Below are 27,643 nucleotides of genomic sequence, written 5' to 3'. Positions count from 1 at the left end.
CATTATCAATTAAAACAAGGCTTGCTCTGGTTGAGGTGGAAATCATGACAACAGAGGAAGCCTTTTATTCACTCATAAGAATACAAGGCTTCCCCTGAATGGTAGAGAATCACTCAGCCTGACTCTCTTTAACCACCTCCCGCCCACGCTATAACCGAATGACGGCTACAGCGCAGGCCTTAGTTGTCGGGAGGGCATCAATAGACATCCTCCCATGCATGAGCTGCCTGTGCGCCCTGTGATCACCAATCCTGACCCCTTACCATGTGATCAGCTGTCAGCTAATGACAGCTGATCACGTGATGTAAACAAAAGATCGGTAATCGGCCAATCACCGGCTTCTGACAGAGGGACAGGCAGAGGCACTGCTGCTATGTAGTGCCCTTCAGTGCCACCTGCCAGTGTCCACTAGTGCCACCTACAGGTGCATATCAGTGCCACCTACCAGTGCCCATCATTGCTGCCAACCAGTGCCCACCAGTGCCTCATCATCAGTGCAACCTATCCGTGTTACTGATCTATGTCACCTACCAGTGCCCATTAGTGCCACCCATCAGTGCCCTTCAGTGCCACCCATCAGTGCCACCTCTCAGTGCCACCTATCAGTGCCCACCAGTGCCGCCTCTCAGTGCCCACCAGTGCCACCTGCCGGTGCCCACCAGTGCTGCCTTATCAGTGCCCATCAGTTCAGCCTATCAGTGCCCATCAGTGCTGCCTCATCAGCGCTCATCAATTTTTGGTCTTTTTTCAGTTTTTTAGCAGAAAAAAAAACCTAGTGGCAAGTAAATACTCCCAAAAGATAGCTCTATTTCTGTAAAAAAAAATGATAGAAATGTCATGAGTACAGTGTTGCATGACCACGCAATTGTCATTCAAGTGTGACAGCACTGAAAGCTGAAAATTGGTCCAGGCAGGAAGGGGGTTTAAGTGCCCAGTAAGCAAGGGGTTAATTACAGCAGAAGATAGGAAAATACCTATACGGCTGCCGGAACACAGCACCACGTACTGTATGCCACATTCTGTACATTTTCTGTAATGGGAATTGTTTCTTTGAGCCAGCTGAGCCCAAACAAACGATTTAACTTACATTTAAACCTGGAATTTTGCTTTAAAGTTGAAGTAAACTCCTCTATCGTTTTCAGTCAATGAAGCTGTCATCTTGGCCTCTGTTTAAACTACAACTGCCATGATGCTGCACGTGTGATCAGTTATGACACCAGCCATTGGATGGTTTGACAGTCTGGTTGAGAGCACAACCAATCAGTGGGTTACATTCCCGGCACGTGCCGGATATGTAACTGTCATGGTTATGCAGTAATCTTTGTCAGCTTACCTCTCTTCCTTGTGTTCACCTTTAGAGGCCAGCCACTCTCACCTGACTGCTTATATAATCTTTCCTCAGCATAGCTCCACCTCAGCCTCTAATTAGGAACACTAGATTAACCTGTGCATTTCAAGCCAACCTTGCTGATCAACCATTGTGTGTTTAGCTTTCGTGTGCAACTTGCTGTGTCTCCTACATCTGATTCCAGTTACCGATTTTGGCCTGTTCTCGACTATTCCTGCCTGCTTGTGACCCTGACCTTTGGTGTGTTCTATGTCTATCCTTGTCTGCTATTTGCCCCGACCTTTGACTTATCCCTTTACTATCCTTGTTGTTCCAAGCCTGCTGCTTTCTTCCTCTTTCTCCTGTAGTCTACCGTGAGCGTGAGCTGTGAGACCCTGGGGGCCGCGACCTGGAGTGAGACTGCAGCGCAGTCCATCCTCACCACTAGAGGCTCTGGTGAAAACCTGCTGGCTCTTAGACTCCGCGCCCTGGGGAATCTATGCTCTAGCTCCCAGTGGCATCTGTGTTGGTGCTCCAGTAGACCTGCTTCCTGAACCTCCCAGAGTTCAATCGGCAGCAGTCAGTCCTTGGGTCCACTACCTTAACAGTGCACTCCTGACTCCTACGGAGTGCATCTGTCACCTGGACTCAGGTGACCTGACAGTACCTTATTTGAAACGGTTAAATGGATGGGTTTACTTTCATTTTAGGTGAGTTGGACAACTAATAGACTTGCATTGGAGGAAAGAACAATCATTGAGTAGCGTTGCAAAGCAAGATGCTGGGCCTACATATGAAAAGAGCACATATGTTCTGACACATTGAGAGTCGGTCACAGTCTCCTGTCATGCGAATTGAAAGCGGGGAAACCCACATCCAATTGGCATAAGTGTGAACCCAGACTTACTCTTCTGCCATGTACTCATATACCTAAGAACCTGATAAGAAACAAGCTCACCTATGTACTGCTTCAGTTACACCGTGAGTTACAATTGTAGTAGGATTTTGATACCTACATTAGTATGTTTATTGAAAAAAATCTTCAAATGTGCTGAATAAACAGAATAGCTATTTGGAAAGATGCTGAATGCAAAATTTCAATGACAACATATATCATTACAAACAATTCACAGAAATTATATATATATATATATATATATATATATATATATATATATATATATATATATATATATATATATATATATATATAGTAAATATCAGAGAAAAAAAATATTCCCTATAAGGACATAAGTCTCATATCAGAAACAGCAACTTTGGTTATATCTTGAGTCATTAGAAAGTTTAGAAAATAACTGTCACATTCTGAAGAAAAACACGTTCTTTCTATTTCCACATTTTTTAGATAAGGTGATTTGATTGCAAGTTTGTATTTCAAAGGTAAAGCTGTAAAGCACTCTTTAAAAGTGGCACTACATGTTGTTTTTTTTTTTCAATCAAATTGTGTAAATACATCATTTTGATTTGATATGGTGTTTACAAACTATAGGATATTTATATATTTTTTTTTTATCTTTTTACTAGTAATGGCAGCGATCAGTGACTTATAATGGAATTGCAATATTAAGACGAAATTGATAGGGATTAACAAAAACAAGTTTAACAAATTTGTCCGAATATTCATAAAATTGAATCCTCAAAAAGTCGCAAATTCGAATATTCTAAAAGTTGTGAATTTGAAAATCCAGAAATTCGATATTCAAAAATCCTTGAATTTGAAAATCTGTAAATTCGGAAATTTGTAAGTTCCAAATGCTAAAATCCGAAAATTCGGAAATGTGAAAATTCGCAAATCTGAAATTTTGAAAATAAGAACAGAAATTCAAAAGAACGAAAATAAAAACGAAAATCCAAAAATTCGAATACCCGAAAAGTAAAAGATCTGAAAAAATAATTAACTAATAATAATTTAACTATTAAATTATAGGTATTGGAATTTCCTTTTTGCTGTTAGTGAACGTAACAAATACAAATTTATCTGAAGTTACACATTATTCAAAACAACAAATGACACATCTAAACAAATGGAATGCAATGAATTAGTAATAATAAATACAAATAATAATAGTAAAAACTTACTATGATTATTATTTATTGTTAATTTGCTCTGTTCCATCCGTTTAGATGTGACATTCGTTATTTCGGATAATTCGTATATTCAAAAAAATTTGTATTTGTTACGTTCACTAAGAGAAGAATTTTAAAGGAAATCCCAATACCTATAATTTAATAGTTAGTTATTATTTTTTAGTTAGCTAGCTATAATTTCGAATTTTCGGATTTCCGTTCTATAGAATTTTGTGATTTTCTTTGTTATCTTTGTATTTTGGAATTTTCGGATTTTGAAATTTCCAATTTTTGGATTGTACGAATTTCCTAATTTCCAAATTTTCTAATTTTCTAAATTCCGAATTTACAATTTCTGAATTTTCGAATTTACAGATTTCGGATTTTCACATTTTCGAAATTCTGAATTTATCATTTCTGAATTTACGAATTTCGATCATAACAAATGACCCGAAAAACTAAAAGAAAAAAATGAATGACAGGAAAACGAAAACGAACATTTTTTTTCGGCAGTGCACATGTCTAGTGATCAGTGCTAAAAATATGCACGGTCACTGTACTAATGACTATGGCAGGGAAGGGGTTAACATCAGGGGCGATCAAATGGTTAAATGTGTCCCAAGGGAGTGTTTACTAACTGTGGGGGAGGTGCTTTTCCTGCTTGAAGACATGTATCGGTGTTCCTGCTTCACAGGAACACAGGATCCATTTCTTCTGTACTCACAGAATGACAGTCTGCCTTGTTTACATAGGCACACTGTCATTCTGCCACAGTTAGGAATGATCGGTGGGTCCCCGACGGACATTGAGACCCACTGATTGGCTCCTGTTGTGTAAAATCATAGTGGGATTGAGCCGTCGCCAGTGCGTGCTCGTGCCCTGAACCCGGAAGTGCAGAATCACATATATATATATATATATATATATCCTTATTTTTCAATAAATTTCTTGGGTCAATGCCTGCTTCTTCGGGAAACAAACAAGAGGGAATTATCTGCAATACAGTTTATAATATTTTTATACAAACTATCTTAACCACTTCAGCCCCGGAAGAATTTACCCCCTTCCTGACCAGAGCACATATTGCGATTCGGCACTGCGTTGCTTTAACTGACAATTGCGCGGTCGTGCGACGTGGCTCCCAAACAAAATTGAGGTCCTTTTTTTCCCACAAATAGAGCTTTCTTTTGGTGGTATTTGATCACCCTTGCATTTTTTTTTGCGCTATAAACAAAAAAAGAGCGACAATTTTGAAAAAAACGCATTATTTTTTACATTTTGCTATAATAAAAATCCCCCCAAAATATATAAAAAACATTTTTTTTTTCCTCGGTTTAGGCCAATATGTATTCTTCTACATATTTTTGGTAAAAAAAATCGCAATAAGCGGTTATTATTATTATTATTATTATTATTATTACACAGGATTTATATAGCGCTGACAGTTTACACAGCGCTTTACAACATGAGGGCAAACAGTTCAATTACAATACAATTCAATACAGGAGGAACCAGAGGGCCCTGCTCATTAGAGCTTACAATCTAGGAGGGAGGGTCAAGTTATACAAGAGGGTAACAGCTGTGGGGGATGAGCTAATGGAGAAAACAGTGCAGTTGTTAGATGGAGGCAGGATAGGCTTTTCTGAAGAGCAAAGTTTTCAGGGATCGCCTAAAGGTGGATACATTTGGAGACAGTCTGACAGATTGGGGTAGGGAATTCCAGAGTATGGGCGAGGCTCGGGAGAAGTCCTGGAGAGGGATATGGGAGGAGGTGATGAGTAGGGATGAGCCGAACACCCCCCCGTTCAGTTCGCACCAGAACCTGCGAACGGACCGAAAGTTCGCATGAACGTTAGAATCCTATTGACGTCTATGGGACTCGAACGTTCGAAATCAAAAGTGCTCATTTTAAAGGCTAATTTGCATGGTATTGTCCTAAAAAGGGTTTGGGGACCCGGGTCCTACCCCAGGGGACATGTATCAATGCAAAAAAAACTTTTAAAAACGGCCGTTTTTTCGGGAGCAGTGATTTTAATGATGCTTAAAGTAAAAAAAAAAGTGAAATATTCCTTTAAATATCGTGCCTGGGGGGTGTCTATAGTATGCCTGTAAATTGGCGCGTGTTTCCCGTGTTTAGAACAGTCCCTGCACCAAATGTCATTTTTAAAGGAAAAAATCTCATTTAAAACTGCTTGCGGGTTTAATGTAATGTCGGGTCCTGGCAATATGGATGAAAATCAGTGAGACAAACACCATGGGTACCCCCCAGTCCATTACCAAGCCCTTTGGGTCTTGTATGGATATTAAGGGGAACCCCGCACCCAAATTAAAATAAGGAAAGGTGTGGGGCCACCAGGCCCTATATACTCTGAACAGCAGTATACAGGCGGTGCAAACAAGACAGGGACTGTAGGTTTGTTGTTAAGTAGAATCTGTTTGTCATTTTGAACGGGTACATTTTTAACGTGTTTAGCTCCAGGCAAAAAATCTTTTTTAAGCTTTTTGGAAAACATAGGGAAGGGTTATCACCCCTTTGACATTTGTTTTGCTGTCTTTCCTCCTCTTTAGAAGATTTCACCTCACTTTTTGTCCCAATGACAAATGCTTTTTGAGAATTTGGGGTTTTTTGTGGAACAAGGATTGGAAAGCATCAGTGGAAAGGAGAAATGTTTTTCCCATATTAACTCTTACAGGAGAGAATTTCCCTTCCTAGGGGTAGATTTCATCTCACTTCCTGTTGTCTCCTTCCGTTTGCAAGTAGGAGTCGTTTGTAAGTTAGATGTTTGAAAGTAGGGGCCTGCTCTATATACTCAGCAGAAATTTGGGCCTTAGGCGTTGTTGTGGCCACAACACTGTAAGCCCTCACAGGGCCCTGCTGTGAAATATTAGATCAAGAATTGTAATTACATGCCCCTGTTGAACAGGGGCAGAAAAACTGGGCCTTTGGTGGTGGTGGTGCTGGTACCACAACACTGTAAGTCCTCACTCGCTCTTGGTGGGTGCAGAAATGGGACCTGCTGTGAAATATTAGATCAAGAATTGTAATTACATGCCCCTGTTGAACAGGGGCAGAAAAATTGGGCCTTTGGTGGTGGTGGTGCTGGTGCCACAACACTGCAACCCCTCACAGACACTCTAGTTGGAACGCAGGAACGAGCCCTGCTGCAAAGTATTGCATCAAAAATTGTAATTACACGCCCCTGTTAAACAGGGGCAGAAAAATTGGGCCTTAGGCACTGGTGCTGGTGCCATAACACTGCAACCCCTAACAGACACTCTATTTGGAACGCAGGAACGAGCCCTGCTGCAAAGTATTGCATCAAAAATTATAATTACACGCCCCTGTTAAACAGGGGCAGAAAAATTGGGCCTTAGGCACTGGTGCTGGTGCCACAACACTGCAACCCCTCACAGACACTCTATTTGGAACGCAGGAACGAGCCCTGCTGCAAAGTATTGCATCAAAAATTGTAATTACACGCCCCTGTTAAACAGGGGCTGAAAAATTGTGCATTAGGCACTGGTGGTGGCGCCCAGAACCAGCGTGATGATTGAGGAGGAAAAGGATAATTACTCAGGGATAGTCACTCAGCATCAGCATAGGCAGTCTTTGAAGGGATCTGAGATTTCAAAAAAAATTATTCGGTTACATCACCATCAGGTGCTTGGTAGCTGGTGGTGATCCAAGACTGATTCATTTTTATGAAGGTCAGTCGATCGACCGAGTCGGTGGACAGACGCACCCAGTGATCGGTTACCACGCCTCCAGCAGCACTGAATGTGCGTTCCGAAAGAACGCTGGATGCAGGACAGCCACCTTCTCCACCGCTCCTTCTTTGACTGACCGAAGCCTCAGCAACACGTTGTCCCGAAACAGGAGTTTGTAACCTCCCAGTCTCTGGGAACGCGTTGCACAGACCTTTCTGCAAGGCCTCCCGAAGATGTTTCATCCTCTGCTCCCTCTGCGATGGCAAGATAAGGTCCGCAACCTTACCCTTGTAACGTGGATCAAGGAGGGTTGCCAGCCAGTATTGGTCCTTCTCCTTGATACCACGAATACGAGGATCCTTACGCAGGCTTTGCAGGATCAGGGAGGCCATGCAGCGTAGGTTTGCTGAGGCATTCGGTCCGGAGTCCTCTGGGTCACTAAGGACGACATGGTCCGCAGCCACCTCCTCCCAGCCACGTACAAGTCCATGTGTTTCTTGGGACTGATCTCTTAAAGACTGCTGCTGATGCTGAGTGCCAGGCTTCACCTCAATACTGACACAATCTTCCTCCTCCTCCTCCTCCTCGTCCTGTTCCTGTGTGATCGGCGGGCATGCAGGAACACTGTCTGGATAAAGGGGGCCTTGAGAGCTAAAGAAGTCCTCCTCTTCCTGCCTCTGTTCTGCCTCAAGTGCCCTGTCCATTATTCCACGCAGCGTTTGCTCCAACAGGTGGACAAGGGGGACAGTGTCACTGATGCATGCACTGTCACTGCTCACCATCCTCGTGGCCTCCTCAAATGGTGACAGGACAGTGTATGCATCCCTGATCATGGCCCACTGGCATGGGGATAAAAAACCAAGCTCCCCTGACCCTGTCCTGGTGCCATAGTCGCACAGGTACTCATTGATGGCCCTCTGCTGCATGTGCAGCCGCTGCAGCATGGCTAACGTTGAGTTCCACCTGGTGGGCATGTCACAGATTAGGCGGTTCTTGGGCAGGTTAAACTCCTTTTGGAGGTCCGTCAGCCGAGCACTGGCATTATATGACCGGTGGAAATGCACACAGACTTTCCTGGCCTGCCTCAGGACATCCTGTAAGCCCAGGTACCTGCCCAAGAACCGCTGCACCACCAAGTTAAGGACGTGAGCCAAACAGGACACATGGGTCATTTGTCCCTGTCGGAGGGCAGAGAGGAGGTTGGTGCCATTGTCGCAAACCACCATTCCTGCCTTAAGTTGGCGTGGCGTCAACCACCTCTGAACCTGCCCCTGCAGAGCTGACAGAACCTCTGCCCCAGTGTGGCTCCTGTCCCCCAAGCACACCAGCTCAAGCACCGCATGGCATCTTTTGGCCTGCGTACTTGCGTAGCCCCTTGAACGGCTACGGAGCACCGCTGGTTCCGAGGACAAAGCACAGGAAGAGGCCATGGAGGAAGAAGAAGAGGAGGGGGTGGAGGAGAGGTGTGTGTCACAATCATTAGCATTTTGGAGGCGTGGTGGCGGAACAACCTCCAACACTACTGCACCTTGTCCTGCATCCTTCCCAGCTGCCAGCAGAGTCACCCAATGCGCCGTGAAACTTAGGTAACATCCCTGTCCATGCCTGCTGGACCATGAGTCAGCGGTAATATGCACCTTACCGCTGACCGCCCTGTCCAGCGAGGCATGGACATTGCCTTCCACATGCCCGTAGAGAGCCGGAATCGCCTTTGGTGAGAAAAAGTGGCGTTTGGGTACCTGCCACTGAGGAACCGCACATTCCACAAACTCACGGAAGGGGGCAGAGTCTACCAACTGAAAAGGCAGCAGTTGAAGTGCTAGCAATTTTGCCAAGCTAGCATTCAACCGCTGGGCATGTGGATGGCTGGGAGCAAACTTCTTTCGGCGATGCAGCAGCTGGGGCAGGGAAATTTGCCTGGTATAATCTGACGTCAGTGTACCAAAAGCAGATTGCCCACAAGTACTTGGCTGTGACACACCTAATTCTACACCTTCATTCCTCTCAGTGCAGGTCTCAGAGAGGACTGAAGGTATAGTGGGGTTGGAAATCTCAGCTGATGAGGAGCAAGGAGAGGTCCTCTTTGTTCTTTGGTGTGGGTCTTTTAGATACGCTTGCCAACGAACTGCATGGCAGGTCAACATATGTCTGGTCAAGCATGTGGTACCCAAGCGGGAGATGTTTTGGCCACGCGAGATACGCTTGAGACATATGTTGCAAATAGCAGCGGTGCGATCTGATGCACTCGTCTCAAAAAAGGCCCACACCAAAGAACTTTTTGAATAACGCGCAGAGACTGCAGCGCCCTGCACATGTGGAGCTTTCGGGTGTGATGCAGTCAATGTGCTGCCCTTAGGCTGGCCCCTGGAGGGCATCCTGCCTTGTTGGTGATGTGCCGCCTCCTCCTCCTCCTCCTCTCTCCTATCAGGCACCCACGTTGAGTCAGTGACCTCATCATCCCCTCCCTCCTCATCACTGGAGTAAACCTGGCAGTATGCTGCAGCAGGGGGAGCATGACTGCCAGATTGCTGTCCTTCTTGGGCACCCCCTCTGTCCGTGCTCATGTTACTGCCTTCATCAAGCTCAGTATCATCATCAGAGCCTTTCAAACGCTGGGCATCCTCCTGGAGCATGTACCCAACACTGTGGTCAAACAGTTCGAGGGACTCCTCAGGAGGACATGGTGGGGCTAGGGAAAGAGTCACTGATGACATTGAGCCGAGGGAAGAGGCCGCTGCTTTGCCAGACAAAGTACCCTGGGCATGGGTGAGAGAGGATGAGGAGGATGAGGACGGCTTGGTCATCCACTCGACCAAGTCTTCCGCATGTTGCGGCTCAACGCGGCCAGCTGCCGAAAAAAAGGCCAAGCGTGTCCCACGGCCACGTGCTGAAAAGGATGCACCGTCTCCACGACCAGCACTAGACACAGAGCCTGCTTGCCCTCTCTTATTGGCTTGTGACTGTCTGCCTCTCCTTATTGGCCTTCCAGACATACTAATGGCCTGTAGCTGCACTAAGCTGGGATATATATATATATATATATATATATATATATATATATATATATATATACTGATTTGGGATGAGCTTCGAGTTCGAATCGAACTCATGTTCGACTCGAACATTGGCTGTTCACAAGTTCGCCGAACAGCGAACAATTTGGGGTGTTCGCGGCAAATTCGAATGCCGCGGAACACCCTTTAAAAGTCTATGGGAGAAATCAAAAGTGCTAATTTTAAAGGCTAATATGCAAGTTATTGTCATAAAAAGTGTTTGGGGACCTGGGTCCTGCCCCAGGGGACATGGATCAATGCAAAAAAAAGTTTTAAAAATGGCCGTTTTTTCAGGAGCAGTGATTTTAATAATGCTTAAAGTCAAACAATAAAAGTGTAATATCCCTTTAAATTTCGTACCTGGGGGGTGTCTATAGTATGCCTGTAAAGGGGCGCATGTTTCCTGTGTTTAGAACAGTCTGACAGCAAAATGACATTTTGAAGGAAAAAACTCATTTAAAACTACCCGTGGCTATTGCATTGCCGACAATACACATAGAAGTTCATTGATAAAAACGGCATGGGAATTCCCCAAAGGGGAACCCCGAACCAGAATTAAAAAAAAAGAAAATGACGTGGGAGTCCCCCTAAATTCCATACCAGGCACTTCAGGTCTGATATGGATATTAAGGGGAACCCCGGCAAAAATTTTTAAAAAAAATGACGCAGGGTTCCCCCTAAATTCCTGAAGGGTCTGGTATGGAATTTAGGGGGAATCCCACGTAATTTTTTTTTTAATTTTGGCCGGGGTTCCCCTTAATATCCATACCAGACCTGAAGGGCCTGGTATGGAATTTATGGGGACTCCCACGTCATTTTTTTTTTTTAATTTTGGTTCGGGGTTCCCCTTTGGGGAATTCCCATGCCGTTTTTATCAATGAACTTCTATGTGTATTGTCGGCAATGCAATAGCCGCGGGTAGTTTTAAATGAGTTTTTTCCTTCAAAATGTCATTTTGCTGTCAGACTGTTCTAAACACAGGAAACATGCGCCCCTTTACAGGCATACTATAGACACCTCCCAGGTATGAAATTTAAAGGGATATTACACTTTTATTGTTTGACTTTAAGCATTATTAAAATCACTGCCACATGCCCTCAACATTGGGAGGGTGCTTTGGGGTAGCCCCCCAAAACACCTTGTCCCCATGTTGATGAGGACAAGGGCCTCATCCCCACAACCCTGGCCTGTGGTTGTGGGGGTCTGCGGGCAGGGGGCTTATCGGAATCTGGAAGCCCCCTTTAACAAGGGGACCCCCAGATCCCGGCCCCCCCCTGTGTGAAATGGTAAGGGGGTACTTACCGCTACCATTTCACAAAAAAACTGTCAAAAATGTTAAAAATGACAAGAGACAGTTTTTGACAATTCCTTTATTTAAATGCTTCTTCTTTCTTCTATCTTCCTTCTTCTTCTGGTTCTTCTGGTTCTTCTGGCTCTTCTGGTTCTTCCTCCGGCAGTCCTCTGACAGTTTTTAAATAACGGGGGACGGGGCCACTCGGTGACCCCACCCTCCTCTGACGCACAGGACATGACGGGACTTCCCTGTGGCATTCCCCGTGACGTCACAGGGAAGTCCCGTCAAGTCACTGTGCGTCAGAGGGTGGCGGGGTCACCGGGTGGCCCCGCCCCTCGTTATTTAAGAACTGTCAGACGAGGAGCACCGTCACACAGCGGGAGCCTCTCTCCATGCCAGCATGGGTGCGGAGCGGCCCGGAGAAGAAAATGAAGAAGAGAAGAAAAGAAGAAGAGAAGAGCGGGAGCCTCCCCCCATGCCATGGGTGCGGAGCGGCCCGAGGAGAAGAAGATAGAAGACGCCGCGGAGGAGATGCTGGACGAGAACGCCGGAGGAAGAACCAGAAGAGCCAGAAGAACCAGAAGATGAAGGAAGATAGAAGAAAGAAGAAGCATTTAAATAAATGAATTGTCAAAAACTGTCTCTTGTCATTTTTAACATTTTTGACAGTTTTTTAGTGAAATGGTAGGGGTAAGTACCCCCTTACCATTTCACACAGGGGGGGGCCGGGATCTGGGGGTCCCCTTGTTAAAGGGGGCTTCCAGATTCCGATAAGCCCCCTGCCCGCAGACCCCCACAACCACCGGCCAGGGTTGTGGGGATGAGGCCCTTGTCCTCATCAATATGGGGACAAGGTGTTTTGGGGGGCTACCCAAAAGCACCCTCTCAATGTTCAGGGCATGTGGCCTGGTACGGTTCAGGAGGGGGGGGGCGCACTCTCGTCCCCCCCTCTTTTCCTGCGGCCTGCCAGGTTGTGTGCTCGGATAAGGGTCTGGTATGGATTTTTGGGGGGACTCCACGCCGTTTTGTTTTTTTTTTGATGCGGGGTTCCCCTTAAAATCCATACCAGACCTGAAGGGTCTGGTATGGAATTTAGGGGGAACCCCATATAATTTTTTTTTTTAATTTTGGCCGGGGTTCCCCTTAATATCCATACCAGACCTGAAGGGCCTGCTATGGAATTTAGGGGGACTCCCACGTCATTTTTTTTTTTAAATTTTGGTTTGGGGTTCCCCTTTGGGGAATTCCCATGCCGTTTTTATCAGTGAACTTCTATGTGTATTGTCGGCAATGCAATAGCCGCGGGTAGTTTTAAATGAGTTTTTTCCTTCAAAATCTCATTTTGCTGTCAGACTGTTCTAAACACAGGAAACATGCGCCCCTTTACAGGCATACTATAGACACCCCCCAGGTACGACATTTAAAGGGATATTACACTTTTATTGTTTGACTTTAAGCATTATTAAAATCACTGCTCCTGAAAAAACGGCCGTTTTTAAAACTTTTTTTTGCATTGATCCATGTCCCCTGGGGCAGGACCCAGGTCCCCAAACACTTTTTATGACAATAACTTGCATATTAGCCTTTAAAATTAGCACTTTTGATTATTCATGTTCGTGTCCCATAGACTTTAATGGTGTCCGCGTGTTCGAACAAACTTTTTTCCTGTTCACATGTTCTGGTGCGAACTGAACAGGGGGGTGTTCGGCTCATCCCTAGTACTGATACTGCAGCTAGCAAAATCAACTGCCTGCCTGTAGTATGAGAACACCACCAACCTTCTACAGGTAGCTTTAGCTGAACACTGTGCAGAGCTCGCAAAAAACTAACTTGTAGCTTTTTTAGCTGCCTGCGGTAGTGATAGGATCAGGAAAACACCACCAACCTTCTACAGGTAGCTTTAGGTGAACACTGTGCAGAGCTCGCAAAAAAATAACTTGTAGGTTTAGCTGAACACTGTGAGGCGGACGCACCGCACTAACTTGTAGTTTTAGCTGAACACTGTGAGCAGGACGCACTGCACTAACTGTAAATAGTCTAGCTGCCTGACTGTGGTACTAATAGGATCAAAATAACACCAGCAATTTTATTCGGGTAGCTGTAAATACTGTAACAAGACAAGCCTGCCTGTCAGTAAGAAGATAACAGGAACGGATCTAGCTGAACACTGTGAGCAGGACACACTGCACTAACTTGTAGCTTTAGATGAACACTGTGCAGAGGTCTTACTACACCAACTTGTAGGTTTAGCTGAACACTGTGAGCAGGACGCACAGCACTAACTTGTAGTTTTAGCTGAACACTGTGTGCAGGACGCACAGCACTAACTTATAGTTTTAGCTAAACACTGTGAGCAGGACGCACTGCACTAACTTGTAGCTTGAGATGAACACTGTGCAGAGGTCTCACTACACCAACTTGTAGTTTTAGCTGAACACTGTGAGCAGGACGCACAGCACTAACTTGTAGTTTTAGCTGAACACTGTGAGCAAAACACACTGCACTAACTTGTAGCTTGAGATGAACACTGTGCAGAGGTCTCACAACACCAACTTGTAGGTTTACCTGAACACTGTGAGCAGGACGCACAGCACTAACTTGTAGTTTTAGCTGAACACTGTCAGCAGGACGCACTGCATTAACTTGTAGCTTTAGATGAACACTGTGCAGAGGTCTCACTACACCAACTTGTAGGTTTAGCTGAACACTGTGAGCAGGACGCACAGCACTAACTTGTAGTTTTAGCTGAACACTGTCAGCAGGACGCACTGCACTAACTTGTAACTTTAGATGAACACTGTGCAGAGGTCTCACTACACCAACTTGTAGGTTTAGCTGAACACTGTGAGCAGGACGCACTGCACTAACCTGTAGTTTTAGCTGAACACTGTGAGCAGGACGCACAGCACTAACTTATAGTTTTAGCTAAACACTTTGAGCAGGACGCACTGCACTAACTTGTAGCTTGAGATGAACACTGTGCAGAGGTCTCACTACACCAACTTGTAGTTTTAGCTGAACACTGTGAGCAGGACGCACAGCACTAACTTGTAGTTTTAGCTGAACACTGTCAGCAGGACGCACTGCACTAACTTGTAGCTTTAGATGAACACTGTGCAGAGGTATCACTACACCAACTTGTAGGTTTAGCTGAACACTGTGAGCAGGACGCACTGCACTAACTTGTAGTTTTAGTTGAACACTGTGAGCAGGACGCACAGCACTAACTTGTAGTTTTAGCTGAACACTGTCAGCAGGACGCACTGAACTAACTGTAAATAGTCTAGCTGCCTGAATGTGGTACTAATAGGATCAAAAGAACACCAGTAATTTTCTTCAGCTAGCTGTATATACTGTAACAAGACAAGCCTGCCTGTCAGTAAGAAGATAACAGGAATGGATCTAGCTGAACACTGTGAGCAGGACGCACTGCACTAACTGTAAATAGTCTAGCTGCCTGACTGTGGTACTAATAGGATCAAAAGAACACCAGTAATTTTCTTCAGGTAGCTGTATATACTGTAACAAGACAAGCCTGCCTGTCAGTAGGAAGAAAACAGGAACGGATCTTGCTGAACACTGTGAGCAGGACGCACTGCACTAACTGTAAATAGTCTAGCTGCCTGACTGTGGTACTAATAGTATCAAAAGAGCACCAGCAATTTTCTTCAGGTAGCTGTAAATACTGTAACAAGACAAGCCTGCCTGTCAGTAGGAAGATAACAGGAACGGATCTAGCTAAACTGAATACAGTGTATATATATATATGCAACACCTGGGATGCATTTATATACACAATATACTGTAAGTGCAGCTAAACTGACTGACTGTTCTGCCTAATCTATCTAACTCAAATCAAATGTCACTGTCTGTCTCTCTCTCTCTCTCTCTCAATGAACGCCGGAACACACACTATATAGGGCCGCCGTGCAGGCGGCCTTATATAGTGTGGGGCGTGTACTAAATCCCCTGAGCCATAATTGGCCAAAGCCTCCTTGGCTTTGGCCAATTACGGCTCTCTGTTCAGACGGCGCTGTGATTGGCCAAGCATGCGGGTCATAGTGCATGCTTGGCCAATCATCAGCCAGCAATGTACTGTGATGCCGCAGTGAATTATGGGCTGTGACGCGCCACACGAATTTGGCACGAACGGCCCATATCGTTCGCAATTCGGCGAACGGGCGAACGGCGATGTTCGAGTCGAACATGGGTTCGACTCGAACACGAAGCTCATCCCTAGTGATGAGGGAGCTAGAGAGCAGTTGGTCTTGGGAGGAACGGAGACGGCGATTAGGTTGGTATTTTGAGACTAGGCTAGTGATGTAACTGGGCGCAGGGTTGTGGATGGCTTTGTAACTTATTGTTAGTATTTTGAATTTAATTTGTTGGGCAAGTGGCAGCCAATGGAGGGATTGGCAGAGAGGGGTAGCGAACAATGAGCGGTTTGTAAGGTGGATGAGTCTGGCAGCAGCATTCATGATGGACTGAAGGGGGGATAGTCTATTTAAAGGTAAGCAAATGAAAAGGGAATTGCAGTAGTCGAGGCAAGAGATAACCAAGGAGTGAATTAGGAGCTTTGTGGTTTCATTGGTTAGAAAGGGACGTAGTTTAGAGATGTTGCCGAGGTTGAGGCGGCAAGCTTTGGAAAGTGATTGGATGTGGGGCCGAAAGGAGAGTTCAGAGTCCAGGATAACACCTAGCACCCTGACATGTGGGGATGGGTGGATAGTTGTGCCGTTGCTCTTGACAGACAAGTCAGGGGAAGAGGCACGTGGGGGAGGAAATATTATAAGCTCGGTTTTGGACAAGTTGAGTTTGAGGAAGTGGTGTGACATCTATACTAATATGTCGGTTAGTAAGTTAGTGATGCATGAGGAGACTGATGGGGTGAGTTGAGGGGTGGAGAGATAGATTTGTGTGTCGTCAGCGTAGAAATGATATTGAAAGCCGTGAGAGGCTATCAGTTGACACAGGGAAGAGGTGTAGATTGAAAATAAAAGAGGTCCAAGAACAGAACCTTGGGGGACCCCGACGGAAAAGGGAAGAGGAGTGGAGGAAGTAGAATTGTAAGTGACACTGAAGGTGCGTTGGGATAGGTAGGATGAGAGCCACTGAAGAGCGCAGTCACGAAGACCGAGGGAGTAAAGTTTTTTAAGGAGGAGGGGGTGGTCAACCGTGTCAAAGGCAGCTGAAAGGTGCAGAAGTAGGAGTACAGAATAGTGTCCGTTGGTTTTTGCAGTTAGTAGGTCGTTTGTGAGTTTTAGAAGAGCAGTTTCTATGGAGTGTTGAGGGCAAAATCCAAATTGAAAGAGATCAAGAAGGTTGTTCTTAATGAGGTGGTCACTCAGTTGGTTGTAAACCAGGCGTTCAAGGAGTTTAGAGGAAAAGGGGAGCAAGGAGATAGGCCATAGGTTGTTAAGATTGGTAGGGTCCAAGGACAGCTTTTTAAGTATGGGGGTGACCAGTGCATGTTTTAGAGCATTGAGGAAGGTGCCAGAGGTGAGGAAGAGATTGAAGATATGGGTTAGAGAGTGTAGGATGGAGTCAGAGGGCATTTGAGAGGGAATAGGGTCCAGGGGACAGGTGGTTAGGTGGGCGATAGAAAGGAGTTTAGCAACTTCGTTTGTAGTAGCAGATTTGAAAAAGGGGAGTGTCGGTTTTACCTGTTGACATGGGGTCTTAGCTGTGGGAGATACCTGTAGAGTGGAGATTTCATCACGGATTGTATCAATTTTGTTTTTGAAGTGATTAGCGATCTCCTGTGCAGTGAGTGAGTCAGTAGGTGGAGGCGGTGGAGGACGAAGTAAAGAGTTGAAGGTAGAGAAGAGTTTACGGGGACTGGATGAGAAGGTGATAATAAAAGTTGTAAAATAGGTTTGCTTGGCAGTGTGGAGGAAAGAATAGTATTTTTGGAGGGCAGATTTGTATTGGTTGAAGTCTTTGAGAGACTTAGTCTTGTGCCACAGACGCTTAAGAGCGTGACTACGTTTTTTGAGAATTTTAGTGTCATCTGTTTGCCAGGGTTGTAGGGGTCGGGGTCTGATTCTGCGTGTAGTGAGGGGAGCGAGCTTGTCCAGGGTGGAGGACAGGGATTTATTGTAGAGGGATGTGGCTTGGTTGGGGCAGGACAGGAGAGAGATTTTGTCATAGAGGTGGTCAGTAGCAAAATAGAGGAGAGAGGAGTTGAAGTTGCGAAAGTTTCTACGGGTGATGGTTAGACGATTGGAGGGAAAGGTGGTGGAAGACAGGGGGAGAGAGAAACGAATAAGGTGGTGGTCAGAGAGAGCAAAAGGATTGTTTGAGAAGTTGCATGGTTTGCATAGGTAGGAGAATACAAGGTCAAGGGTGTTGCCATCAGAGTGAGTAGAAGCCTGTACCCATTGCTTCAGGTCAAGTGAAGAGGTTAGACTAAGAAGTTTAGAAGCAGCAGGAGTGTTTGTATTAGCAGGGATGTTGAAATCACCGAGAAGGATAGTGAGAATTTCCGAAGAGAGAAAGTAGGGTAGCCAGGCAGAGAACTCATCAAGGAAAGTCGATAGTGGTCCAGGGGGCTGGTAGATCACAGCAATTCTTAGGGAAGTAGGAGAGAATAGACTTATACAGTGGGCTTCAAATGATGAGAGGGAAAAAGAGGGAGGGGAGTGAATAACCTGGAAGGTGCATTGGGGGATAGGAGCAATCCCACTCCACCTCCCTTGCGTCCATTAGGCCTAGGGGAGTGAGTCCAGTGAAGGCCACCCTGGGAGAGGGAAGCAGGAGAAGGGGTGTCAGATTCGTGGAGCCAGGTTTCGGTGAGAGCAAGTAGATTAAAGGAATTAGTGACAAAGAGGTCATGAACAGCGGTGAGTTTGTTGCAGACAGAGCGGGCGTTCAAGAGGGCATAGGAGAGGGGGAGGCTGGTGTTGGGAAGAAGAGGAATGGAGACTAAATTGTGTAGATTGCGACTACTGCCAGAGGGTGTAGGGTGATGGTGATGGGTGTGTTGGGTACAGTTAACTAAGGGAGGCCCAGGGTTCGGGGAAATATCTCCAGAGGTTAGGAGAAGCAGAAGAGTAAGGGAGGTAATATGTGTATATGATTTGTATGAGGGGACATGCTTCAGTATCCTGGGGGGTTTGTTATCTAGTGGGCTTAGAGTTATAAAGAGGTGATGAGTGCAGTAATAGGGGGAGGGGAGAAGTGAGAGTGATATTGGTTTGCGTAAAAGTTATAGGGTTTACAAAATAGGGGATAGTTTTATGGCATTTTTATTGATATTTTTTTTTTACTAGTAATGGCGGCGATCAGCGATTTTTAACGTGACTGCAACATTATGGCGGACACATCGGACATTTTTGACACATTTTTGGGACCATTGTCATTTATACAGCAATCAGTGCTATACAAATGCACTGATTCCTGTGTAAATGACACTGGCAGTAAAGGGGTTAACCACTAGGTGGCAGTGTAGGGGTTAAGTGTATCCTGGGGAGTGTTTCTAACTGTGGCGGGGAGGGGCTGTGTGTGGCACGTCACTGGTCTCTGCTCCCGATCACAGGGAGAAGAGATCAGTGACACTGTCGCTAGGCAGAATGGGGAGATGCTTGTTTACATTAGCATCTCCCCATTCTTCCTCTCCATGAGACGATCACGGGTATCCCCGCAGACATCGAATCCGCGAGACCCGTGACCCGACTCACGGAGCTTGCCGCAGTCCGCCTTTTAAAGGGCAACATACAGGTACGTGATTCAGCCCTTCTGCCGCAGTATATCTGCGTGAGGTGGTCAGCAAGCAGTTAAGCAATACAACTTTTTCTAACATTAAATGAGACATAGTGTTACGTACCGTGTACTAGAGTCTGACTTGTAGGAGGAGACCTCTCTTACAGCCCTGGTTCAGGAGCCACTGGAGTAGGAACAGTAGACTCGAGAGCGCAGTGAGGTAGGAGTGCCTGTGAGTATTGTGGTGTAAGCACGGATGGATGATGAGCCAGCAGATAGGTCCAGGATGCCGGTGTCAGCTGAGGCAGACACCGGCACAAACACAGGTAGTCAGACAGATAGGGCTGTAAGCTGAAGCAGAGTCAGATGAAGAGGCAGAGGTCGGAAACAGGATATCAACAAGGAAGTCCTTATAACAGGGTCAAGGCAAGCCGAGGTCAGAGTTGGAGATATTGGGTAAGTCAACAGAGCCGGGTCAATATAGGTGTTCAGAAGGCAAGTACAGGTTTTCGGGACACACTAACTGCAGATCAAACAGCACTGCACTTGTGTAGCTGCTGTCCTTTTAAAGGCCCATTGGTGCCAAGCAGCGTCTAATGCGCACGTACACGCATCCAACATGTGCCCCCGCACGCACACCTCTCCGGCGCATGCCCTTGCGCACACGCCGCCATCTGGTTTGTTGTACCGGCACCTGTGTGCGCACATGCGCACGCACGCACCTCTGTCTTGCCACAGCAGGTCCCTGACACATAGGAAGGAATGGATGGCTGCCCACCGCGGACAGGAAAGCAGGTATAGGTAGACGCGTTTCACACAGCGATGCCGCGCTTATTCATTACCCTGACATGTTACACTGACATCCCCTAAATAGGACTCCCCCCTCATGTAAAAACACAGGTGAGGATGACGTCAGCGGAACATCTGAAAACACTCTCAGCTGTACACCTTGTTGAAACAATGGAATTACATGGGATCAATCTTAGCTACTACATGCTGAGAGCAATAAAACAAAGAACAAAACACAGACATGCACAGACGTAACGACCAGTCGAAAAGGAGGAAAAAGAACATGGGAGGGACCAAAAGAAAAAGAAAAAAATCTATATCTAAATGAGCATCCCATCCCACGTCCTTACTGGCCATATAAGCACTATATATAAATTCCAAAGATAAACACATATAAAAAAGCAAAAAAACAAGGGTATTGCCTGGATCAACCAATTAATTAATACTATGAATGGTCGTTTTTACGGGTGAGTATCAAACAATCATGCAGGCATAAGTCTGCATGCAGTTCCAGTTGCCCTATGTTACAAATAGCAGAAAACAGAAGAGAAAGGATTCTCTTAAAGAGGGTCAACAAAGAACACTGATGTTGATACAAAACCAGCTTTATTAATTACCTAATTATAAACCAAATTGAAATACAAAAAAGTGAAAAATCAGCAATGGAGACTGACGGTTACCACAAACCAATTAAAATTGGACAACGTTGTCACAGGGGGTGATTTAAAAACATGTGGGAGCCGCGGTTACACATCCACTCATACACATCATACACACCTCTTGTATACTGATAAGGTATAATAAACAATGAAAGTAGTCCAGCCCAGTTGAAATATCAGTTGTAAGTAACAATTAGCCAAAATGGAGTGTCCAATATGGTAAGGGCGGTTCTTATACCAATATCTGGGATGTGGGTGGATGGACGATCTGGCTATAGGTTGGGTGTAGTGTTGTTCTACACAGATGGATCGATCTCATAAAGGATTAGCCTTACACAGATTTTTGCACAAACGTTGTGTACATAACAGCTGTTAAGCAGGTTGCAGATCAAACCATGTCCAGGTTCCAGCAAGAGAGGATGTAGGTTATACTACACAGGCAGCAAAATATATGTCCATGGAGACAACAATAAAGAGATGCAATGAAAACTGACATACGTTTTGAAGGTGCTGAATGAAGTGGAGGAATCTCACCAGCCGCAGTATCACCGTCGTCAGATTGCAATAAGTCCTTAATTCCTGGGTCTCTACATGGATAGGTGCCGCTGTGATGGTGCCACATATAAAAAAGGTAAACAATTATATAATGAAATAATAGATACATAAAAATTTATTATATTGTTGATAACCACAAAAAAAATATGTGTCAGCGCAAAATTATTATAAAAGATAAAGATTTGAGAAACAAAAGAACAAAAATAGAAAAAACACATAATATACCGTATTTATCGGTGTATAACATGCACCTTCAATTTAAGAGGGAAGTTTCAGGAAAAAAAAAAGTATTTTTTAATTGAATCAAAATAGCAGCAGAATAATGGTCAGTGCCCATCAATGCAGCCTGATAAGTGCCCAACTGCAGCCTCAATGCAGCCTTAGTGTCCATCTGCAGCCTCAATGCAGCCTGATTAGTGCTCATCCGTAGCCTCAGTGCAGCCTGATTAATGCCCATCTGCAGCCTCAATGCAGCCTGATCTGTGCCCATCTGCAGCCCATCTCCCATCAATGCAGCCTAATTAATGCCCACCGGCAGCCTCACCATCTGTCATCAATGCAGTGCAGGAAATAACAGTCATTATCTCCTGTTTACTCGTCTCTCAGTCGGCAGTCACACACAAAGTCCAGCCTTCGCCATCAGCATTGGACCAGCTCCTGTGATAGACAGAACACTGATCCAGTGCCGGTGGCAGAGGCAGGACTCTGTGTGTGACGTGAGAGCCGAGTGAGAGCCGGGTAAACAGAAGATGGCGGCTCTGTGAATTCCGGCGGCGCTCATCTCCTCCTTGTCCTCTGTGGTACACTATTGGCATATAACATGCACCCGTGATTTGCCAATTATTTTAAGGGGGAAAACGTGCCTGTTATACACCGATAAATATGGTATCTCAATTGCTAAATTATCATGAATAAATTTGTAGCCCATATGTGTATTGAAACAATCCTTGTCTATATAGACATGTGTACATATCAAAGTATAAAAATATATATAAACTAAATGTAATTTTAATTTAATTTAAATACCAGATAAAAAAGGAGCTATCGTGGAACTTGATGTATATATTAGAAGCATGTATATGGAGAAAGCAAAAAGATATGCACAAAGAATGCACAGAAACACACAAATGCATGGGGAATGCAAAAAATTGCATAGAAAAGAGAAGAGATGAAAAGGGTTGGTGGGAGCGGTCCCGCATCTTTGGAACCCCTTCCGACCACAAATCAGGCTGTACCTAAGGTATATAGACGATCTGTTAAAAGTCATGATAGATGGAGTCACTAGTCTTGCACGGTTCCTTGATTTTTTGAATTTGAATAGTAAGAATAATAATAAGAATTTATCGTTTACAGGCCAGGCCGACCACAACAGTATCTGTTATCTGGATGTCAGATTGACTCACACAGATTCCAGGGTAGCAACCTCTCTACAGAGGAAACCCCTGTTGGGTAATACGCTGCTCCTTGCCCAGTCTGGACATCCACGGCACACCATCAAAGGCATTCCAGTGGGGGAACTCCTAAGAATCAGACGAATATTTGGCAGCGATATTGCTTTTGAACAGAAGGCATTGTCCCTATGTAGACGGATTTTGGATAGGGGCTACCCCAGATGGATGATCGAATGGGCCTGGAATATTGCTAGGAATAAAAAGAGAAATTAACTGCTTGCCAATACCAGTAGTCCTTGTACATCTCAAAAGAAAGCCACATGGGACAACAAACTAACCATTACTGCCCCGTACAGTGCAAAATTTGATTCCATCAAACAAATCATTAATAAGATTCTGTATGTGGATGATGTCTGTGCTGACATCCTAAAAACGGGTCAATATAGTTTCTCATCGGGCACCTAGCTTGGGTAGATATTTGTCCCCCAGTTTTTTCAATAATAAACCCATGAGATCCCCCACTTGGTTACCCTGCAAGGTAATAACAAATGCGGTGCTACTGAATGTCCATGCTGTCCACATGTGCTTGGAGGTAAAATATTTCGCTCTGAGGTCAATGGAAAGAAGTTTAATCTAGATTCCTTTTACAATTGCAATACCAGCAATGTGGTGTACCTCATTAGATGCAATTCTTGCCACGTACAGTACGTGGGGAGGAACTACTGTACAAGACGTTTACAAGATAGATTCTATGACCATGTGTACAGCATTAACAAGAATAAAACTACAAATGTCAAGAAACATTTTAATCTTTTTCATGGAAGTAACAAGTCAAGTCTAAAAGTCCAAATTATAGACAAGATCGGGGCACCCAGCAGAGGGGGTGATGTCTATCGGTCACTGTGTCAGAGAGAGGTATATTGGCTTTTCCATTTACAGACTCACATCCCTAAAGGTATGAACTTTGAGTGGGATCTAAGTCACTTCTATGAATAATTAATTGTCCGCTGTACCTCTCTCCCGCATAACAGGGACATACATGGTCCACCTGATCCACGTAGTGGGCATACCTTGACTTGTTGAACATATCTGTGGACTATATATATATATATATATATAAATAAATAATATGTATAAATAAATATACATTTTTGTGGACAATTTTTTTTCCTTTTGTCTTTTTTTATGCATTCCCGCATTTGTATGCACTTTTTATGCATTGCTGCGCATTCTTTGTGCATATCTTTTTGCATTCTCCATATACATGCTTCTAATATATAGAAGTTCCACAATAGCTCATTTTCCATCTAGTATTAAAATTACATTTAATTGAGATATATATATATATATATATATATATATATATATATATATATATACATATATACATATATACATATACATATATATATATATATATATATATATATATATATATATATATATATATATATATACATATATATATATATATATATATATATATATATACATATATATATATATATATATATATACATATATATATATATATATATATATATATATATATATATATATATATATATATATATATATATATATATATATATATATATATATATATATATATATATATATATATATTATACTTTGATATGTACACATGTCTATATAGACAAGGATTGTTTCAATACACGTATGGGCTACAAATTTATTCACGATAATTTAGCAATTGAGATATATTGAATGGTCTTTTGTCAAATCTTTTTCTTTTATAATAATTTTGTGCTGACACTTTTTTTTTGTGGTTATCAACAATATAATTTAGATTTTATGTACTGTATCTATTATTTCATTTTATAATTGTTTTCCTTTTTTATATGTGTCCTGTTTATCTTTGGAATTTATATATAGTGCTTACTGTATATCGGATATATAACAACACTATCAATTATTGTTTTTATCATGTATCTATGGTCCAATTGTACCTAATAAATATACTTATATGTATATTTCTATTGATAGCTGTTTTTCCTTAGACTGTGTGCTTCATATAAAGTCCCAATTGTCCCCCTGCCCTCCCTTTCGCTTATATTTTTTACTAGTTAGCGATGGAAGTACATGACTCCCATTGGTCATGACCTCATACAAAGTCCCAAATTGTTTTTTTTTTCTTTCTTGTTTCTAAAATCATTGAAGGCCCATTCTTCCCATCCCCTTTGGGCTAGGTCATGCCTAATGGCAGCCAGGCCCAGCTCATGGGGAATGGAACTATACAGGGCTTCAACGTCAATAGTGAATAAAACCACCTTCATGGGTATGTAAATGTTGTCAATGATTAGTAGAAAGTGTATGGTATCCTTTATGTAAGAGGGAAGGCCTAGTACGTGGGGTCTTATGTGTTCATCGATGAGACGACTCAGATTTTCAGTGAGGGCACCATTCCCTGAGATGATAGGTCTCCCAGGTGGATTTCTTTCATTCCTATGTATCTTAGGGAGTGAATAGAATGCTGGTGCGAACAAAGTCCCAAGTGTTTTTGGTTATGGTGCCATCCCTGAAAGCTGTGTCAACCAGATCATAAAATTGAAGAGAACCCCTTTTTCTATATCTTTTCGAGATGTTAATCTCCCTACCATTTTTAAAGTATGGGGTACATAGTACCCATACCCATTCGTCAAAATAGTGTGAAAAAGTAATAAAAACACAAAGACTGTGTTAAAACAATTCCTTTATTAAAAAATAAAAAAAAACAAGGTCATCCGATGTATATTCAATCATGACCCTGCCGCACCGCCAGACCCAAAAAAAGAAAAAAAAAATGCTCCGCCTCAACTAAGGCAAACTGCCAAATGCCTGGCTTGCAATTTGACAGTTCTTATATAGGTAAGGGGTGGAGCCACCTGGCGACGTCACCTGGTGGCACTGCCCCCCTTGTGATGTCACCAACCAATGCATCCTGGGTCTGTGATGTCACAAGGGGGCGGTGACACCAGGTGACGTCGCCAGCTGGCCCCGCCCTTAACTATATAAAAACTGTCAAACGGCAAGCCAGGCATTCAGGGGTTTGGCCTAGTTGATGGTGGAGTTTTTTTTTTCTTTTTAGGGTTCAGCGGTGCGGCGAGCATTGTGATTCACCATGAATCTAAATCGTGGGCACTGTTTTTTTTTTTAAATAAAGGAATTGTCAAAAACTGTCTCTCTGTGTTTTTATTATTACTTTTTGAAGCTTTTTTGTTGAATGGGCAATTTCGGCATGGGGTTCCCCTTAAAATCCCTATCTAGACCCCCCACGCCATTTTTTTTTTTACGTTTTGTTATTGCCAGCAATGGTATTGTATTGGAGACAATTTAAATGTCATTTCATTCATTTTTTCTCTTTAGAAATTACAGTTTTGCAGCAGTAGGTTCTATCCATGGTACAGATGCGCCACTTTACAGGCAGAATAAGGGGAGCCCCCAGGCACTATATTTAAAGGAATTTTTCATTTTTATTGCTGCACTTTAAGCATCATTAAAATCACTTCTCCTGTAAAAACTATATTAAAAAAAAAATTGCGTTGGTACATGTCCCCCAGGGCAGAACCCGTACCCCCATACCCTTTTTATGGCCAATAACTTTCATATAAGCCTATAGAGAAAATTGAGTACTGTCCGTGATACTTTTTTTATTTGCACTAACATATCATTTTTCATGGACAAGTTTTCGGGGTGTGTCCCCTTCTTCAAGGTCCAAGCAGTACTGATTCACAAAAGTTTTAGCAGAAGGTAAAATGTTAAAACAAAACAAAAAAAAAATCTCTGAGGGAAAGGAAAAAGAAAAACAAACACATAGAAATAAGTATGGCGATGGTAATAAAGCTATCAGCAAGTGAGATAAGACAGAGGGAAAGCTATAGACTGGAGGGGGGGGAGATGATAGTCACAGAGGGGGTCATAAAACTGTAGTATAGTGGGTGAGGAAACCAATATCTAAATTTAGGCCATTGTTTTTTGTGTCAAAAAGAAGTATCATTCTTAGCTCAAACGTTTTCCTTTCCTGGATAGTTCTGAAAATCTCTTTAAGAACTAAAACACTGCAGTCTTCTATAGTGTGGTCCGGTTGTGAGAAATGATGTCCCACAGGTGTGCAGAAACTCATCCATGAAAAATGATACGTTAGTGCAAATAAAAAAAGTATCACGGACAGCACTCAATTTCCTCTGTCACAATTGCACTAATATGGCTACAATAACCTCAAGTATATAAGCCTATAAAATGGGGACCTTTGATTTTTCAAGTTCAGGGCCCATAGAGTTTAATAGGGTTCACCGTTCAGGTCAGAACTTTCAGTTCAGAAGTTCTGGTGTGAAACAAACAGGGGGGTGTTCAGCCCATCTCTACTGGAGAGTTTAATAAAAGATGACATTGATGAATTCTTGCTGGAAAAAAGTATTTTAACCACTTAAGGACCAAGCCTCTTTTTGAGATTTGTTTGGGTCCCATAGACTTTAATAGGTTTCACCGTTCAGGTCATAACTTTCAGTTCAGAAGTTCTGGTGTGAAACAAACAGGGAGGTGTTCAGCCTATCTCTACTGGAGAGTTTAATAAAAGACGACATTGATTAATTCTTGCTGGAAAAAAGTATTTTAACCACTTAAGGACCAAGCCTCTTTTTGATATTTGTTCGGGTCCCTCAGACTTTAATAGGGTTCACCGTTCAGGTCAGAACTTTCAGTTCAGAAGTTCTGATGTGAAACACACAGAGGGGTGTTCAGCCCATCTCTACTGGAGAGTTTAATAAAAGACAACATCGATGAATTCTTGCTGGAAAAAAGTATTTTAACCACTTAAGGACCAAGCCTCTTTCTGAGATTTGTTGTTTACAGGTAGGGATGACCTAAACATGGGACACGAACATGAATAATCAAAAGTGCTTATATGCAAATTATTGTCATAAAAAGTGTTTGGGGACCTGGGTCCTGCCCCAGGGGACATGTATCAGTGCAAAAAAAAGTTTTAAAAACAGACCTTTTTTCGGGAGCAGTGATTTTAATAAAGCTTAAAGTGAAACAATAAAAGTGAAATATTCCTTTAAATTTCGTACCTGGGGGGT

At 43.5% G+C, this 27,643-nt stretch overlaps 1 protein-coding gene across 1 annotated transcript in view; it reads right to left on the bottom strand.

Annotated features, from left to right (window-relative positions):
• The window catches only part of LOC141139107 (fucolectin-like), an 88,359-nt gene that overhangs the window by 32,134 nt on the left and 28,582 nt on the right, over nt 1–27,643 (bottom strand). The window contains exon 2 of the mRNA XM_073624926.1: nt 21,118–21,224. The gene's annotated coding sequence lies outside the window, so the exon portion shown is untranslated. The remainder of the gene's footprint in view (nt 1–21,117; nt 21,225–27,643) is intronic.

Source organism: Aquarana catesbeiana, linkage group LG04 (assembly GCF_042186555.1).
Source record: "Aquarana catesbeiana isolate 2022-GZ linkage group LG04, ASM4218655v1, whole genome shotgun sequence".
NCBI lineage: Eukaryota > Metazoa > Chordata > Amphibia > Anura > Ranidae > Aquarana > Aquarana catesbeiana.
This window is presented reverse-complemented; position numbering and strand designations above follow the sequence as displayed.